The sequence below is a fragment of the Arachis stenosperma genome, chromosome 10 (assembly GCF_014773155.1).
Source record: "Arachis stenosperma cultivar V10309 chromosome 10, arast.V10309.gnm1.PFL2, whole genome shotgun sequence".
NCBI lineage: Eukaryota > Viridiplantae > Streptophyta > Magnoliopsida > Fabales > Fabaceae > Arachis > Arachis stenosperma.
Window position 1 is genome coordinate 126,407,113 of NC_080386.1, and position 7,044 is coordinate 126,414,156.

Below are 7,044 nucleotides of genomic sequence, written 5' to 3' on the forward strand. Positions count from 1 at the left end.
TAAACAAAAAAGTATTTATTTAGTAAAATAATTTGTTGGATTTTATTTTATTCTAACATATTTTTATTTATTTTCAATCCTAGGTTATAGAATCATTGTAATACCCTAATTTTTAACATCTCATGATCGTACTAAAAGTTCGAGCTTACTTCTATTCCGTTAATTATATACTATCTTTATTTAATATTGAGCCTTCGCGAATACGAATCGATACTTTAATTAAGAACTCGAAAGGAGACTTTATTTTAAATCACTTAACCATAAAAGTATATATTCACATAGTTTTATATACATAGACTTTTGTCAAAGAACCTCAATTACAAATCTTACCCCTCTAAAAACTAAAAAAATAAACGATGAAAGGAAAATAAATTCTAACAACTCAACTCGTGAATATAATCTGCTATGCTCCTGTAGCTCCGTACAAAACTTTCGCACCTGTAGCTAAAAGGTGCTGACGGAGATGGGAGAGAAAGAATGACCATGACTCAACATTCTCACCCTCGACTAGTGCGAATGCAACATGGAGTATGTTGGAGTTCCCGTCCTGTGCAATCGCAACAAGCAACGTACCCCCATACTTGCCATATAGGTGGGTGCCATCAATACTCACCAACGGCTTGCAATGACGAAATGCCTCGATACACGGTGGAAAAGTCCAGAATAGTATGTGAAAATATGCCTGAGACTCGTCTAGCTGTCCCCCAACTCGAACAGGGCTAGTTCGAAGAACTGCAACAGAACCAGGCATGGTCACCTGCACTCCTAACACCCACCTTGGGAGCTCGTTGTACGACTCATCCCAGTCACCATAAATGACGGCAACAGCCATCTGCTTGGCCAACCAGACCCTCCTGTACGTAGACCTGAACCCATAGTGTGAGGCCGTCGTATTTAGGAGCACCTTGATGCTGACGGATGCATCAGCTCTAACCATTGGCATAATGAATGCCGATATCACATGATAATCCAAACTCCTGTGATCGCTGGAGATAGAGCTATCCAGACAAGTATGCGGTCCATTGTACCGTTTGACCTCCCAAATACCCTTACGCTGCCGGAGACTAAGCCGAATCAACCATGTGCACCCATTCCCGAACTCAGAACACTTGGCAACATAACAGCGATAATCGGACTCCACTACCTTGTACTGTACCCCTCGGCAGATGCTGTAAGTCTTCACACTTAACAGGGCATCCTCTTTATCCTGAAATTGCTGACCAACCTTGAACTCTGTCATACCATCTGACCCTTCTGCATCTCTAGCACCAAATCCAGCAGGCTCCCCAGGTACCCCCTCCTGCCTCATGGCATCCAGGTCCAAAGATGAAAAATGTGGAGGGTACTGGTGTGTGCCAGAGCTAGAACCACCACTCGCACCAGCAGGCTCACTCGCTCTAATATCATCGCAATTATCATCATCAATCATATCCGGCTCGACATCATCATCCTCTGGATAATCAAACAATCCATCTCCAGCCCTAGCCGGTGCAGCACATTGTACAGAGGTACGTAGAAGTTCCCCTGTTCCAACCTCGTCGCCAACACTGCCGTTGAGATCAACAGTGAACGAAGGGGAGGCGACTGGCTGGGCGGGTGGCTCGTACGCAGGGACTGAGGAAGATGCAACGGCAGGTCTGGAGCAAGAACCAGCAACCGTCGCTAAAGTGTTGGTATTCCGGTTCGAACCCCCCGAGCTAGACACCACATCAACCAATTTTGCCAACAGCTCTGGTGTCCTCACTTTGGGAAACTGCCGGCGACAATGAAACATGACCTGCAAGTCCTCATCACTCCCGATCGTGAAACAATCATACTTCACGGTATCTTGGAGCACCGTGATTGGAATGCGATAGAAAAACTTCTTAACCCTTTTCACATCATCCAAACCAAGTTTCAGCAGTACAGAGCTAACAAGGTCATCAAAGCTCATCGTAGCACTCACGATAATACAGAGAGGATCCTTATCGGTGAACTTGACACTGAAACGAGTTTTCCTCTTAATCGATCCTCTGTGGTGAACTAACACTATGAAACTATCCTCACCAGCCATATGACCCCTCTCTAATGAGGGTAACTCACGTTCATCACATATATATAGAGGTCTGGTACACACTAATTCGAAACAACCTAATTCGCACAATATATACATAATTCGAATAAAGTAAATTCGAATTAAGGCTTGCTTCATGTTTCTTACTAATTCGAATCGAGCTAGTTCAAATTATGTTTATCTCGTTTTTCCTAGTAGTTCGAATTGACTAGATTCGATTTAAGCATGCATAATTCAAACCTTATTGTTTCGAATTACATGAAAATTTCAATGTTCTTAATTCGAACCATGTTGTTTCGAATTAGGTGCAAACGTAGTTCAAATAATGTTGATTCGAATTACATTAAAATGATCATTGGTTGAATGCTGAAAAAATTTTCATTTTGGCCGATTTGGTAAAAAATTTCTCAGCCTGGCTTAAATGCGTTTTTTTACCCTAAATATTAGAAGTAAAACTCTTTTCTAATTCAATTTTAGGATTGTGTTATTTGAATTTATATATTATGTAAATATAGTTGTGAAATAGTTATTCTGTTGGATTTATGATTATGTAAGACTTATTTGAATTCCTGCTTCAAGCACATAGTTGCGGTTCAAAACCGCCGTGATTTGCCGAGTGTCTCTTACGGCGGTTATTCTAGCGGTTCTTCAAAACAGCCGCCGCCTACTGTGCCGTTGACCTGACTGCGCTTTGGACACCGTTGCGACCCAAACATAGCGACGATTTAAACTGCCGCTAACTGTAAGACTCAGAACTTTTGAAAAGTCTTATTATAATCAAGTCTCAAATCATATTGTTACTTATAGTCTTAATTTCAGAAATTATTTTATTAAAGATAATTAAAGCAAGTTTTGATTAATTGAATTTGAAATAAATTAAGATTATTATCCAATTTTATAATTATTGGATTATTTTCTATATTTAAATGATAGAGTTGGTAGTCATGAAATAATAAAAATTTAATATGATTTGGACTAAATAATTAATATTTTAAAATATTAATACTGCTGTTTTGAAAAATAAAGAAATTAATTATATTATCTCTAATTATTGGATTTGAGCATTTTATTGAAAATAATTTGTAAAATTAATGAACAAGTAGTATTTTTATACATTATTATTATTGGATTAAAATTTATTTCTAATTACTATATGATCCCTATTTTTATTTGAAATTACAAAACTACCCTTAAACATAATTTTACATAAACCCTAATTTCCCCAATTTCTAACCCTAACCTCCCTCACCACACTCAACCGCACCCTACCCCTTTCTCTTCCTTCAACAAAAAGTTGCAGAAACAGAAAATTAGAAAGAAAAAAAAGCAGAAAGGAAGGAGAAGAAGAGGTCTGCAATCGAGGAAGGGAGGGGAAGAGAGCGACACAGCCGCTGCGAGCTGATCGCCGCCGATCTCGTCACCCGTGCCGTCCGTTTTCATCGCCGCCAGCTGAAGAGAGATGTGATGGAGAGAGAGAGAGGGGGTTTACGGAGGGAGGCATCGCCGTTTCATGTGGTCGTGCCGTCGTCGCCGTCCTTGGAGATCCACGAACAGAGAGCGCACGCACGGCGTGGAGGACGGCGCTGCTATTACCGTCGTTAGAGCTACCGCGAGAGAAGAGGAGGAAGGGACACTGTCTTGCACCGTCGCCATCGTGCCTGGCTGCTGCTGCTGTGAGCTCACGTTGCCCGCGTCGCCGTGCCATCATCACACCATGGGTCTACTCTGTTCGTGAGCAGAGCTAAGGAAGAAGAGACGAACGCGACGGGGAGGACTGAGTGAGCCGCGCCAGCACTATTAGTCTCACCGCCGCCGTCCCTGTTGTGGCTGGTGTCGTCGCCGGAGAACCACCATCGCTGGAGAGAGGGAGGGCCAGAGAAGAAGGACGAGACATGTGAGAAGGGTGACGCACAGAGGAGGAACATTTCCTCTTCCGCCGCCGAAAAATGCCACTGCTGTCGCCAGAAAAAGCACTGCCGATAAGGGTTTTAAATCTGGTTTTTGTTCTTTCAGAATTCCAGAAAGATTTTTAACGCTGCGTGGTTGTTACAGTCACCGTCATCGGGGTTTTACATTACCGCTGTCGCTTGAGGTTATTGACGACGCTGCTGCCAGGTCGATTTGGAGTTACGACTGCTTCCTTTTGTTAATTCAGTTAGTATTTGTGCCGTTTGTAGCTGTTTCTGCTTTTGTGAGAGAGCAAGCAGAGCCGTGGTTTTGATTGCCGGTGATTTCGAATTGAGACAAAAAGAACTCTGTGAGGCATTTGGGATATGGTTTTGCATATTGAGGTAGGTGTTTTTCTAAAAAGCCATTTTTATTTTGAAATTGTTATAAATGGATAATGTTGTGAGAATTATATACTTTTTAGTGATTGTATAAGTCTTATGTATTACTTGGCTGGCTTGGATGAATATGATTATATGTTTAATTGGATTATTATTGGTTTTGATAAATGGATTGTTGCTGAACTGTTTCTTTAAAGTTTTGGAAATGAGTTTAATCGGTTGATAATGACTTGATTTTGAAACGATTTCCTTGAGATATGAAAATGAGATGACTGTTAGATTTAGATTGCTTTTGAACTAATTTCAGATTTTGGACCATTGAAAATGATTGTGGAATGGTTTGGTTGGGACCCAAACCGGGTGGCAAAGTCTAAGTTTTAGGGGAGGTGCTGCCGAAGTTTTTATAAAAATCTTAGACTTTGTTTGAAAATTTATTTAGAAAGGTTTGGATTTGAGAAATTGTATTATTTAATTTATTAAGAAAATAGTTATGTTTTCGAGTTTAATTTATTTAAGTAAACTATATGTCTTGAGTTCGATTTATTTAGAAAAGAATGATTTTACCATTTTGAATCACTGAAAGAAAATATTATGTTCTAATATTGATTTTTAATATAAAAAGGGCTTATGCTTTTAATTAGGCTGAAGGATTTCGTTTAGAGAAATTTTTAATGTTTTTAAAGGAAAATGGACTTTTGACTGAATAACTGCGTTTGTGACATTTTGGAAGGAGTCAGGAAATTGGTTTTAAGAAGGAACCGAAAAGTGGTTTTGATTTAAATGGATTGGCTTCGTTTCAAGTGAATTGGTTTTGGATTAGGTTGGGACTTGTGACTTTATACGATTCGGTTTTGTAATAAATTCTGTTTCTATTTACTTAAACCAAGAATCTATGACTTTAAGAGTTGCAACGAATACCTTAAAAATTGAGATAGGTTGTCCTTCAATTCCCTAAAGTCTTGAGACTCTGCTGAGAAATTTCTATGATCAAATTCAGTTTTGGGATGACTAATTTTTGGATCTTTCAAAAGAGATTTTTATTTGGCCTAGTTGTTGAATCGTTTGGAAATTTTAAAAGGATGTTGTGAAGATGTGGCTGGTTTTGAAAGAGGAGACTTCCTCTGAAAAAGATGGCTTATGAGTTAGAAGTGATTTGAGAAATATGGTTTTGAAAGTTAAGGATGGAAAGAATTGATTTTAATTTCAAAGCGAAGTGAATTGAGAAAGTTGATTTATGACTTGAATGATGATTTTATGAATTTGATGACGTTGGATGGTGGAAGTGCTATTTTGTTGAGCCGGAATGGTTTGTATGATAATGAATTATGGTTGATTGCGGAATATGTTATGAGCCGGATGGCTGACTATGAATCATGAATTTAAGCCGGATGGCTGAGATAAATGTTGATTTATAGCTGAGAATAAATGCACATATGCTGAGTTATTGATATTGTGGTTGTTGCACTTCCAATTATCTGAGACACGAGTTTTCCTGGGTAGAAGTAGTGGCTAGCCACCCCGTTCTCCAGGTTGAGACTCGATACTCTGCTAACCCTATGTCGTAAGTGTGGCCGGACACTGTGAAAGTTCTGGATGAGCTCGTCCCTGTGAATGTACACCAGTGAGGGTGTTGGATGTGAATTATGATTATGTTTGTGAATAACTCGAGTTGGGGATGCACGACAGAGGGACAGTCCAATGGTTAGCTACCAGGACTTGTCGGGTTGGCTTTATAACCGACAGATGATATCATCAGCCACTAGGATAGGCATTCATCATATGCATCTATGTGACATTGTTTGAGTGTGCATATTGTACTTGGTTTGCCTTTGTGATTAATTGTGGTTAACTGCTAAATATTCTACTTGAAGTAATTGTTTGTTTGTGCTTGAACTTTCCTATTTCTGTTTGTGACTGAAATTCTGTTGGACCGTGGTGATTGGTTGTTGTTTGGACTATTTGGGTCTAGGGCCGTGGTTGATCATGAGGTGGGTCGGAGGCCATGTTGGTTGATGTTTCTGGTTTGGAAAAGTATGAAAAACTAATTTGGATCAATATAGATAAACCTTTTGAAAGGCTTTTGAATTTCCAAGAAAAGAACAGTTCCTCTTTCAGAAAAAATTTCAAATTTTTCTCTTATAGTAAATCGTTGCTTTTGAAAAGATGCATAAGGCGGTTATTAATCACTGTAACGATTTTATCTCGCGTATCCTATTATAGTAATTCTGCAACCCTATAGTGAGAACCTTTTCGAGGATGATGTTCTCACTCCCCTACAGATTTTTCTTTTCAGGTTACGGACGATGAAGTTCAGAAGAGCTTATTTCTTTTCTGTTAGACGACTGTTCTGTATTGTTTTAGTATTTATGTTTCCCTCACCTTTAACTTTGCAAGCCTTGTAAGAGGGATAGGATCTTGATTTGAGATGCTTGTAAATTAATATATATGTATATGTATATATGTATTTCTGATGAGTATTGTAACTTATATTGTAAATATGAGTGTATATTTTCGAAAAATTTGGTTAAGTTTTAAACAGGCTCATATTTTAGTATTAAATAGTATAAGAGTCGTCGTAATATCCGAACTATCAGAGTGGCGCAGTCGGAAGCATGACTTTTGATAGTTAGGGTGTTACACTAACCACCCAAAAAACTGCCGCCGCTTCTCTATTTTGTTGTAGTGTAAATATAATTATTAATT